Source organism: Halichoerus grypus, chromosome 5, assembly GCF_964656455.1.
Source record: "Halichoerus grypus chromosome 5, mHalGry1.hap1.1, whole genome shotgun sequence".
Taxonomy (NCBI): domain Eukaryota; kingdom Metazoa; phylum Chordata; class Mammalia; order Carnivora; family Phocidae; genus Halichoerus; species Halichoerus grypus.
Window position 1 is genome coordinate 101626234 of NC_135716.1, and position 13123 is coordinate 101639356.

A 13123-nucleotide genomic window follows, 5' to 3' on the forward strand; every position below is an offset into this window, starting at 1 on the left:
AAGTGTATTGAATATTTGTGTTTTAACCAAAATCTTTTTAGCTCTAAAAACAGTTTTAACCACTCCTTCACCCACCATAAACTAAATTGCTTTGGCTAATTTGTAAGATTCTGGTTTTAGTGTTAACTGACCCTAAAAGTAATTGTTTTTGGTATTTTATTTTGTTCATTCTATACAATGCTTTCCAAAAGACAATTTTAATTATATTAAAATGACCTAAAACTTCACTCTCATGGCAATTCACTTTTTTTCAATACATTTAATTCTTTCTTTAAAACCTATCCATTTTATTAAAAACCAGCTATTAGGACTAAAAAAAGAAAAATTGGGGGATAATATTTCCTTTGAATTTGCCTGGCAGAACTTCATTCAACTTGAGCTATCAGAAACTATACTTTGTGCTAAGTTATATCCGAAGATAAGACCCCCAAAGTTTTTATGGTAGTTTGATTAACACTGTGATTCCAGAGATGCAATGCTGTGATGCGGGCCAGACCAAATCGTGAGAATTGTGATGACTGCCTATCTAAGGTTAGTACCAACATGTCTGTCTTTTAAATATATTTAAGCCATGTCACCATGGAAGAAAGAAAAATTTACAGGTCTTTGAGACCCCTCACTTCCTCTTATGTCCCACGTATAACCCCCCTCCCCCGCCCAGGAGACCCTGCTGGTTCTACTTTCAAAGTGAGATCTGCACCTGACCACTTTCCCCTCCTACACTGCTGGCACCCCCACAGGAACCCCTTTCACCCCTCCCTCTGCTGATGGCAGTCGCTTTCTTGTTGCTCCCCCGTCCCATCCCTGTCCTTCTGCTGTCTATTCTCAACATAACAGTCAGAGTTGTCCTTTCTTTTTTTTTTTAAATATATATATTTTTAATTTTATTTATTTTTGAGAGAGAGAGAATGAGAGAGAGAGAGAATGAGAGGGGTGAGGTTCCGAGGGAGAAGCAGACTCCCTGCTAAGCAGGGAGCCCGATGCAGGACTCGATCCCAGGACTCCAGGATCATGACCTGAGCTGAAGGCAGTCGCTTAACCAACTGAGCCACCCAGGCACCCTAGAGCTGTCCTTTCAAAATAGGAACCTAAACAATCCCATCTTCCCCACAAATCCCACCCATGGCTCTTGCTAAGTCACTCACAAAATAATTGAAAGTTCTGAAATAGCTTTATTGGTCCTACATAATTAGCCCCACTTTCTCATCGCCTATTATTCTCCTCCTTGCTTCCAGCAAACCATGCTTAATCAAACCCTTGAGGTGACCCCTTCCAGCCTTAGATCCTTCCCACTGCACTGCCTCTGTTTCAGATGTACTCCCCCAGGTTTTTGCAATGCTTGCTCTCTCAGCTTCAAGTCTTGGCTCGCTAAGGCCTACCCTACTAATTTGTGTAAAATTCAACCTACATTCAAGGGACTCCCTCCACCGCTAAAACACCTAATTCTGCTCTGTTTTCTTTTCTTCTATAGCACTTCCTACTGTTATATGATTTACTTAAAATAAATTATAATAAATACAAAGATTTATATTTATACTTATACATTTAATTTTATATATTACCTTAATATATGTAATTTATATATGTAATATATGTTTACATATATAAATACTATAAATTATGAGCTCCATAAGGACAGAAGTGTTTAATTAATTAATTAATTAATTAATATTTATTTTTGTTTTTCAAGGAACATTTAATAACAAGGTAGATAACATATACTTATCTAACATGATACTTTTATATCACTAAAGCTAAAGCAAATCATCCTGTCCATTGGGTAAAAACAGACTGCTTCATGTGTGAACACAGTAGAGCAGTTTTTAAAAATACTGTAATTATAATTTCGGAACTTCAGAATGTGAATGTCAGTGTTCTCTCTTTTTTTTTTTTTTTTTTCATATGGGAAAAGAAAATTCCTTTGAAAAGTATTTGAAGCTTGGACAAAAATTCCATAGCTATATTCTTGGGATCACTCTTCATGATTCAGATGATACAAGGGAAGCTTCAGTTCAACTTTTTAGAGAAGACATTCCAGCCCGTGTGATCTCCTCAACTAGGAGAACATTGGTGGCAATCATAGTGCAGGAGTGAAGACGCTAGTCCTTGACACGATAATTATCCCACAGGCCGACTTCTGCGGCTACCATTGGTTCACCTGTGTTCAAGTCCACACCCACAAGATGACCTGATTCTGATTGTTCTGCTTGAACTTTAGCATTTCCTGAAGGTCAAAACCAGAGTTCTGAGCGAGAACCTTGGGAATAATGAGCAGTGCATCAGCAAGTGCTTGAACTCCAAGTTGGGCCCTGCCCGTTACACTGGGCTTATAGTTAATCAAGGCTTCTCCACGGCCGCCTCCGCCGCCCCAGCACCTGGAACTACATAGCCATCATCAGTAGCATTTTTAACAGCCTGCAAGCCATCTCTTATTTCATCTTTTTTTTTCTTTTTTAAGATTTATTTATTTATTTTAGAGAGAGAGAGAGAGAGAGTGAGCCAGCAGGGGGAGGGAAGACAGAGAAAGAGAATCCTGAAGCAGACTTCCCACTGAGCATGGAGCTAAACTCAGGGCTTGATCTCAGGACGCCAAGATCACGACCCGAGCCGAAATCAAGAGCTGACTCTTAACCCCCTGAGCCACCCAGGCGCCCCTCTTATTGCATCTTTTATTTGAGTGAGTGTGTGCTTATTTGATGCTTTGACCAATAATGTGACAAGGAGGATTGTTACATTTCTCAATAAAGGTGAATTTCTCTTCTCCCAAAGTATACTCATAAACAAGTCCTGCATGTCCCAATCAGGATTTAGATCATCCAAAGAATTTAGAACTACTCCACCACAAGCAAGAGTCAGCCTTTCCATATTTCTTCCATTAGCTCTACTCAAAGCTACTATGCCTTCTTTTGCGAGAGCATTTGAGGAAAAGGGGTCAATTCCCTTTTGATTAATAACAACAAATCCTTTATCTGAATCACCACAGACTTTCCTTTTCAGTTCTATTATTTTTTTTAATTTATCTTCAGTGAATTTTCTTTCAGCTTTTAGGAGTTTCTCTCTCTCTTGTGCACCCTTGTAAAAAAAGCCAGAATTTACTTCTGGCTTTTTCATATTCTAATGACACATTGCATGTGAGGATGTATGTGCAACCTCTTTTTCTTTTTTATATCAGGATGCTGTGCCCCAAAACAAGACCTCTGATAAAGCTTGTATCAGTTTCAGATTTATGTTTCATCTACATGATTTCAACCACGAAGAGGTCAATAGGTTCATCCTGTTTTTTAATGGCAAAAATGGAGTCCACTACAGCCTCTGTTAAGACAGTAGCAAAAACAAACAAACAAACACATCAACAAGTTCAGTAGGCACTTTCGTTTTTAAGATTTTATTTATTTTGACAGAGAGAGAGAGAGAGAGACAGCGAGAGAGGGAACACAAGCAGGGGGAGTGGGAGAGGGAGAAGCAGGCTTCCCACTGAGCAGGGAGCCCGATGTGGGACTCGATCCCAGGACCCTGGGATCATGACCTCAGCCGAAAGCAGACGCTTAACGACTGAGCCACCCAAGCGCCCCACAGTATGCACTTTAGTATGAAGAAATGTTCTGGCCACATCTATAAGTGCTTCCTTGTCCATTTCTCTGCTTATTTTGACTTGTTCCAAAAACTAAAGTGCCTTTTCCTTTGCAGCTTCAAATCCTTCTGTTATTATTCTGGGATGAAGAGCTTCAGAAATGTAGAGAGCCCGTTTCAGCAGCTTTCCAATGATTAGGACATTGGAAGTGGTACCATCACCAGTTATGCCATGCTGGGCTGTTGCTACTTTGGCTTATAAGGTGGCTGTTGGGTGTTGAATTTGCATTTCATGAAGCAGCACATAACCATCTATAGTAAGTTTGATGTCTCCAGCACCAGAAACAAGCATCTTTATGGAGTCCTTAGGATCCAAGTTAGTCCTCAGCACGTCCTACACCCTCTGGGCTGCACTGATGTCGACCGCCAGTGCCGCCTGGACTTGGGGCACCTTGGCCTTGGGGTTCAGGATCTTCACATCCGCCATTGCTAACCAGCACAGGAAGAGCTGTTGCATTTTTTTTTAATGAAAATAGTGCCTAGTACAGAATTGATTCTCAATACCTATTTGATAAAGAATGGATCTGGTCATTTAATTAAATAACAAGTGTTTTCTCTCAAGTGGTATTAGAAGGTAATGTCATTTTTTTGATAATTGCTTTTGATTTGTTTGAAGAAGGCTCTATAATAACATTTTAATATAGCAGCATCTCATTCTAACACAACAGGGGAATGTTGCCCACATACTCACCACTTTGAGTGAATAATCAAATAATTTAATCTGAACTATTCGTGGCCCTGAAAATGCTTAGCATTTCATGGGGGAAAAAATGGAAATCAATTTTGCTCAAATGCTTTAAATTTACTATAATTGAATATTAAGCACTCACACATGCGTTGTTATACATTCTTAAAAAACTGTATAATATAGATTTTTTTAAATTAATTTTTGAATACAACTGACCCAAGGACACATAGCTGAAGTTTTCATGAAGCTTCTAAGATTCTAAACTCTATGCTCTTCCCACAACTTCTTCATGTGAGATAAAAGGAAAGTAAAATTCCCATCTAAAGTACGTTTATCAGACTTCTATGGCATAAAAAAAGATACAAAGTAAAATTTTGGAATATGATAGTAACAATACTATAGTATTAAATATTTTAAGTATATAAAAAAGATGAATATTCACAGAATAAGAAACCTCAAATACTACTTTAGAAAACAAGTTAGTTAAAATGTTCAAGTCATATTCTCATTTCTTTTTGCAATATCTAGCCTCACCAGGATATCCTCCACAACAGAGTGAGCTTTGAAGTTCACAAAATTTGATTCAACATTGGCATATCGACCTGACTTCAAAGGGATTTACACTGCTGAAGAATTTCACTGAGTTCAAGAAAGAAAGGAGAATCTCAACTTCCTGTGAAATCTAACTTCAGAGTACCTGGTACCTTCAACAAAATTAGATACATCTGGGTATCAAAAACAGGGATTTGAAAGTACAGTTCAATTCATACAGAATATCTCTTTTTTAATTTCCTGTTTGTTGAATATTTATTGTGGTGTGACCATAGGAAAACCAAAAGTTGCAAGTTTAGTATTTCAGAGATAAAGCTTTGTTGAAGCACATATTTAATTCTAAGTGAGAAACAACATTGACATAAACTTATTTTCCCCTATCGATTCGTATGTGCAACACTGTTCTACCAATCTCATTTTTACCTTTCCCACAAAGGCTTGTCTTGCCATTTTCTTCTTCTCTTGTTTGTGGTCATGGGTTCCCCGGACCTCCAACTGCCACCACCTTTCCCTTCCCCCACCCTGCTTCATTGTAGCATTGCTAAAAATTTACAACTATGGAAGTGTTACTTATCCTAAGAAGCCCACTCAGGTTTTCCCCGTTTTATAGTGTTTCTTGTTATTTCCAAGACTATATATTTTAGCATCTAAATATTCACCTGTATGAATAAGACTCTAATTCATTTGTATTTCCCAATTGATCCTTGTCTCTGAATCTAGTAAAGGAAAAATTATTTCATTGTTTTGAGTCAAACTGTTAGATTGGATCATTATGAACCCCGCCCCATTATGCATGATGTATATATGGGGTGAGCAGAAAGTGATGATTAAATTTATAGTTACTAAGTAAGGCCATTTTCTTGAACCATAAATACTTTGCGATTAATAACAATGCCTATTCTTTATTTTATACAGAATCATTCCATATGCATTATCTCCTTTAACTCTCATAACAATCCTATTGATTTTCAGATTTTACATAAATGAGGTATTTGAAAAGTATTACTTTTGGAGAGATTGATATCCAGTAATAGAAATTTTAATAACTACATTGCATTCAGCTATTTTTATAGGTGAGGCAGTATGCTAACTTATAAGGAAAACGCTATAATTATCTCCATTTTGTTAGTAAGGGCATTAAGATTTAGAGAGATTAAATCACTCACCCATGCTTACAGAGTCAAAGTCAATATTCAGTTCCAGGTCTTCTCTCTCCAGAGCAAAAGCTCTTAACCACTATGCTTATTAGAATTTAGAACTGAAGACACCTTAGAATTCATGTAGTCCAAACTTCTCACCTTACAGATGAAAAAATTGGGGCAAAAATAGTTTTCTGCTCAAGTCTGTAAAGCTCATAGAGAAAAACCATCCTTCAAGCCTCTGTCCTTCACCTTTACCACCTTAACCTGCAACGGTTGCTCCCTGCTATCATCCTTAGGAGAGTCCATGGTCTACACCTCTTTGCAAGGGTCAGAGCCTGCCGGCTGCTAATTTCTGGCACCTCATTAATTTACCTTCGCTGGAAGTGGAACTCCAGATCTTCTTTTGACCCTAGACAATAGGATAAAGGTGAGGTCTTAGAAACATTTATTAGTCGGTTTACTTTTGATCCCTATTTGGAGAGGAACAAACCTACTAAGTATGTTTCTTCATCTCTGTTGATGAAGTTTATGAGTTTTAGTGGAAGCCATTTGTAACTCCTGAGAGTTACTTCTTCACACTAAGGATGGATATATTACTGAGGGTTCCCTAAAGTAACAGAATTTATAAGCTGTATATATATATATATATATAGATATATATATATATATATATATATATATATACATATACATATATATATATACACACATATATAAACTTATTATAGGAATTGGCTTATGCAATCATGGAGACCAAGAGGTCCCACAGTCCCCAGTCTACAAATTTGAGAACCAGAAGTGTCAGTAGCTATAATTCAGTCTGAGTCTGTCTGACGGCCTGAGAACCAGGGAAGCCTATGGCATAAATCCCAATCTGTGTCCAAAGGCCTGAAAACTAGAAGTACCAATGTCCCAGGGAAGAAGGATATGGATGTCTCAGTTCAAACAGAGAGGGAATATGCCCTTTCCTTGCCTTTTTGTTCTATTCAGACCCTCAAAAAGTAGGGTGACACACACCCATACTGGGGAGGACCATCTACTTTACTCAGTTCACCAATTCAAAGCTTCCGAAAAACTCTCAAAGGTATACACAGAAATAATGTTTTACTAGCTATGTGGGTATCCTTTAGCTCGGTCAAGTTGACACATAAAGCCAGCCATCACAATGGGGTATGAGACTGAGGGCAGGTATTATATTAATTCTGGTGCTGGGTTCAGGCTTTGGTCAGGGAGAGAACACATTTTCTACAAGTGTATTCACGGTCCTGTTTTTCTTCCCTAGTAACTTCCAAGACTACTTGATTTCATGCTGCTCCTAAAAACAACAACAACAACAACAAAAAAAAAAAAAACACACAAAAACAAACAAAATGACAACAAAAAACTTTTATAGCATTAACAACCTTAAACCTATTCAATAAAATGTAGAAATGAGAAGAATTTAAAACATTTATTTCATTTTCATTTGAGGTCATTTCTTTTTTTTAACAGTTTAAATGGTTTTATTGTGCCCTTTTGATGCTAAAGATACAGAAGATGAAAAAGATATAGTTCCTGCACAGAACAGTTAAATTTGCAGAAGATGGGGTTAAGCATCTGACTCTTGACCTTGGCTCAGGTCATGATCTCAGGGTCCTGGGATTGAGCCCCTTGTCGGGCTCCACGCTGGCCGTGGAGCCTGCTTAAGATTCTCTTTCTCCCTCTCCCTCTGGCCCTTCCCACCATGCACGCGAAATAAATAAATAAATAAATAAATTGCAGTGGGAGACATGAATATATAAATAGAATATTTCAGCACATTGTGGTAACTTAGTACTAAAAAAAGGCATTTTATTTTGGAATAAAAGACAAATTTTTTTTTTTTAAAGATTTTATTTATTTGACAGAGAGAGACACAGCAAGAGAAGGAACACAAGCAGGGGGGAGTGGGAGAGGAAGAAGCAGGCTTCCTGAGGAGCAGGGAGCCCGATGTGGGACTCGATCCAGCACCCTGGGATCATGGCCTGAGTCGAAGGCAGACACTTAACGACTGAGCCACCCAGGGGCCCAAAAGACAAAATTAATATGTAGTATTTTATTTTTAAGTAAAGTATTGACTTCTAAAGAAAGTTATTAAAAAGGATAATAATCAATTTATGGAAAAATAAAAGTAATTTGAATATGTTTAAAAAAATAAAACATGAATTAATTAAGCAGCTCATATTGGAAAGTTTAGACTCCAAAATGCTGCTACTTTAGGTTTTTCTCATAAGGCGAGCTGTAGCAGAGATTCTTAGCTCATTACCAAACATCTTTCTTTTCCTACTGGGGACATAGCAAGACTAAATGTTCCTACCTTACTTCCAAATGGACTTGACAGTGACTGATTTCTCACCAATAGAATGTGAGTGGAAAGAATGGGCACCATTTCAAGGCATGACCATAAAAACTTCCCATGTGTAAACCCTATGTATTATCTCTCCTTCCATTTTGATTTGGATGAGCATAATGATTGGTGGAATAGGGGACCCATAGATGGAAGGACTTTGGTCCCTGGATCCCTAAGTCACTGAATAGAAGAGAATCTCCTAATAATCAGGGCCATCTTTTTATGGCTTTTAAGTGAACAAGAAATAAGGTTCAATGATGGTTGGGTCATTATAATTTGGGGTTTATTGTATACATCAGATAACATTATCCTAATATGTCAGCACTTATTTTTTTACCTGAAGTATAAGCACAACCCTCGCCATTTTGCCATATAAGGGTTAATTGAGCATGGTTTATAGAACCACAGAATTTTAAATCACAGATTGTGGGGAATATTAGCCATAGGACATTAGACACAATTTAGTCCACCAGCCTCATTTTAGAGGTGAGGAAATTGATCTAAATTACCAAGAGCAATCCCAACCCCTTCTCTTTGTTGCCTCGGCTCCAGGGTTAATAACTGTTTCTACAATAGCTACTTTTCTTTTCTCTTTTCACCTTTTCAGTTACCTCATTAACAACTTTGTATCTGGTTAACAATCCTTCATATTGAATTTCCATTTTTCAACTAACTGTTGTGGTTTCTGTCTCCTTTCTGGAGCCTGGTATGGACACGGATGGTCTTCCTCTCTTGGTGAAACAAACAAGGATATAAAGCAAATTACAAGTTATCCTGATTGTCTCGTCTGAAATTGTCTAGGAAGAAGGGTACAAATCTCAGTGGTATCAAATGCTTCCCTCCACACTGAATCATGGGTGGAGAATACATGGCACAGAGGCTATTCCAGGATGGCTCTTACTCTTAATTAACTTTGTTCAATGTCAAGACACACATGGGTGCTTTCGTGTAGTTGAGAATGACTAACGCATGTTATAGTCATTATAAGGTTAATTTAAACAAATGTTTTTTGAAAATAATAGGTTAAAAACTGGAATTCTTGTGTTCCTCTACCTTTAATTCCCTTCTCTTAGGAATTGCTTAAAACTTTCAGCAAGGTGACCATAAAGAATTTCTCTATTTACTAAATATTAATTTCTCATTTATATTGTCTAGATATTCTGGATTTCTTTTCTCAGCCTAATACTTTTCTCTACTGGTGAAGTGAGGTAAGCATTTCTATGCATTATGATGCTTATATTTAATGAAAAATTCTTAGCTCCATCTAAATGCTTGCTGAAAATAGAGTCACACTTTTATTACCTGTATTTTCAGATTCATTCACTCTGCATTCACTATAAGATGTACTGCCCATTCCTTTTTATCCAGACATGACTTTTCTTCCTATATGGTTGACCCTACAGATTTATTATATGTCTATGTTCCTGATACAGCTGCTTCTGATTTTTCTCCCACAGTGGGGACAACAAGAATCTTACCCTGGTTACTTTTTGATTAGAGGACTATCTCAGACTAGAAAGATATTCAGACTCTTTTCCACACTATGAAAAACAGAGCCAATATTCCATTTCTTAAGTAAAATAATTAAGCATATGACTTTGGCTATAGCCGCTCAGGTGTCTTACTGTTTAACTGTTGCATTTCCAGGCGTTCTCTTCCCTTCCCAGTTGACTTATCCATTTTGTGCTTGCCACACACCTGGGATGCATTCTGAAGGGTATGGCATGGGCAATGGCCAATACAGCTGCCTCTCACAATTGTCCCTCCCATGTAGCCCTAACTGTCACAGAATTCTAAGACTATCTTTCTGTTCCACTTACTTCCTTTTGTTTTCAAGCAAATTTCTGAGGATTTTTAAAGATTGCCTTGCCTTTCATATCAGATGCAGATGATTGTCCTGAAACTCAGATCTATTTTACAAGCTCACAAGAGAGAGTCACTCCTTAGCATCCCAGCAGATGTCTCAGGGGCCTAGGCCTAGCAAAACAAAATTTGTCAACAATCCCACCGAGTATAAGGTGTCTGCTAGCCCCATTGTCAGTTAGTGGCCCTAAACAGAACCTGAATTTGGGTCCCTTTATTTTTTATTGTTTGTTTTATTGTTATTATTATTATTATTTATTATTATTATTTTAGAGAGAAGGAGTATGCGCGTGCATGCGTATGAGCAGGGAGATGGGAGGAGCAGAGAGAGAGAGAATCTTAACAAGGCTTCACACCTAGCACGGAGCTCAACACAGATCCAATTGCATGACCCTGACATCAAGAATCAAGAGTCAAACACTTAACTGACTGAGCCACCCCAGGTGTCCCTGGGTCCCTTTAAAAGTGAAGTTTTCTCAGTCTGACAGCAGAAGAGAAAGAGTGATTCAAAGAATGAGAAGGACTCAATGAGCCATTGCTACTTCAAAGATGGAAGGGGCCATGCACAATGAAATAGAGGTGCCTTTGGGAAAGAGAGTAGAACCTGTCTGGCACTTATCAAAGAAATGGGATCTCAGTTCTACAACCACAAGGAAATGAATCTTGCCAACAACCTGAATGAGCTGAGAAGTAGATTCTTCACCTGGGCCTCCAGATAAAAGCCCAGCCCAGTAGACACTTTGAATTTTTTTTAATAATACTTGTAACAGAGAACCCAAGTGAGCCTACTTGAACTTCTGACCAACAGAACTGTGTGATAATAAATGAGTGTTGTTTCAAAATGCCAAGTTTGGGTAACATGTTTCATAGAATTAGAAAAATAGCACAGTATTCTTACCCAAATTTCACTATCTATTGTAATGAAAAAATTTAAAAAATGAGATTTTATTGGGCTCATACTGATTTGGGAGACGAATTGTTGAATTGTTTTGAAAGCTAGTATTTTAATATAACTGCCACCTTTTTTATAAATGCACTGTTTTTAATTTAAAAATTAATTTTATATGATTGACATTTATTTCTATTTTATATTTTGGTGGTTTTCTTCCGTAGTACCATAAGCCATAATGACAATAACAATAAATTCAAAAAAATCTGCTATATCTTAAAGTTTCTGATTATATAGCACATATCTATATCATGAAATATTGCCCAGCAATAAAAAATAATACATTATTGATACATAAAACTGTTTGGATGAATCTCAAGGGAATTATTCTGAGTAAAAGCAAAACAAGACAAAAATTTACATAGTGTATGATTCAATTTATATAATATACTTGAAATGACAGAATTATAGAAATGAAGAATTGATCAGTGGTTGGTAGGGCTTAGGAACAGAAGGACAGGGATGGGTAAGAGGTATGTGTGTGTAAAGATAAAAGAGCAATATGAAGGATCCTTTTAATGATGGAACTGTTCTGGGTGCCTGGGTGGCTCAGATGGTTAAGCATCTTCCTTCGGCTCAGGTCATGATCTCAGGGTCCTGGGATCGAGTCCCACATTGGGCTCCCTGCTCAGTGCAGAGCCTGCTTCTCCCTCTCCCTCTGCCATTCCTTCTGCTAGTGCTCTTCTATCTATCTCTCTGTCAAATAAATAAATACAATCTTTAAAAAAAAAGATGGAACTGTTCTGTATTATTACTGCGTTGGTGGATATAAAAAATTACACATGTAATAAAATTTTGTAAAACCAAACACACACAATAACATTCTCAAGCTGGGTAAAATATAAGATACTGGCAAATGATGAGTCAGCCTTGAGAATATATACTTGATAAAATATAGTCAGTCAAGAAATGAATTAAAATAAAGAACTTAGTGATGCTACATGAAAGGCTTAACTTAGAAATTTTGAGTAATAGATTTATTTAATGCACTGAGTCTAACCAAAATTTAAAAATATATTAAAACATTGAAAGAAAAATTACCTACTGCAAAAATATTTCTTTGGGTATAAAGATGCAAGTCATGACATATAGAGCTAGCAAAAATCATGGATTGATGAGTGCAAGCATAAATCCACTAATGTTCCTATTACTTAGGGAAGGCGGTCAGTAAAGACACCTTTATGGTGAAGGAGGTAAAGAAAGTGGGAAACTCAAGATAACTCTTAGCTATTAGGCTCAGATAAATGTCTTAATGGTGAAACCTTTTACCAAGATAAGGATTATAAGAAAAGAAACAGATTGGGCCATGTTGATTTGAACATCCCATCAGAAGAGGTACCTAGTAGGTAGCAAATATACGAGACCATAGCTCAGAGAAGTGTAGACTAGTGTTCAAGTCTGAATAAAAATCACTGGAAATGCAGGGTATGGAAAAAATTTCCCAGGGTGGGTACAGAATGAGATTAAAGAGGGGGGGCAAAACCAGAATCTTGGAAAACAGGAATATTTAAAGAGTATGAAGAGGAAGAGGAGAATGCTGAGAAGAAATAACCAAAGAAATTGAAGGGGACTTAGTATAAGTAGTCTAATGGACACCAGAGAGGAGAGATTTTTCAAGAAGGGAGTAATCAAATTTGTCAAACATAAGAGGGGTCCAACAAGAATCTAAATTGAAAAGAAGCACTTATAATAATTGAGAAATTATTGTTGACTTTAGTTAAAACAGTTTCAGTATAATGATTGGCATTGGAGATGGGAATAGGGATATTAGGTAGACAGATGATTGTTCTCAGTTGAGGATGGAGCGGGAGATAAGGAAGTGGTGATAGTAACTGGTAATTATATTTGGGGACGTTTCTTGTTAAGAGCAGAAAAATAGTGCCCTATAAGATCTAAGGAGGTAAATTTTATGCATGAAAGTTTCTGAAGCA

The 13123-nt window shown here is 37.2% G+C and overlaps 1 pseudogene; it reads right to left on the reverse strand.

Moving 5' to 3' along the window:
* Window positions 1–2012: 2012 nt before the first annotated feature.
* LOC118548323 (T-complex protein 1 subunit zeta-like) lies at window positions 2013–4057 on the reverse strand (annotated as a pseudogene).
* Window positions 4058–13123: the final 9066 nt, after the last annotated feature.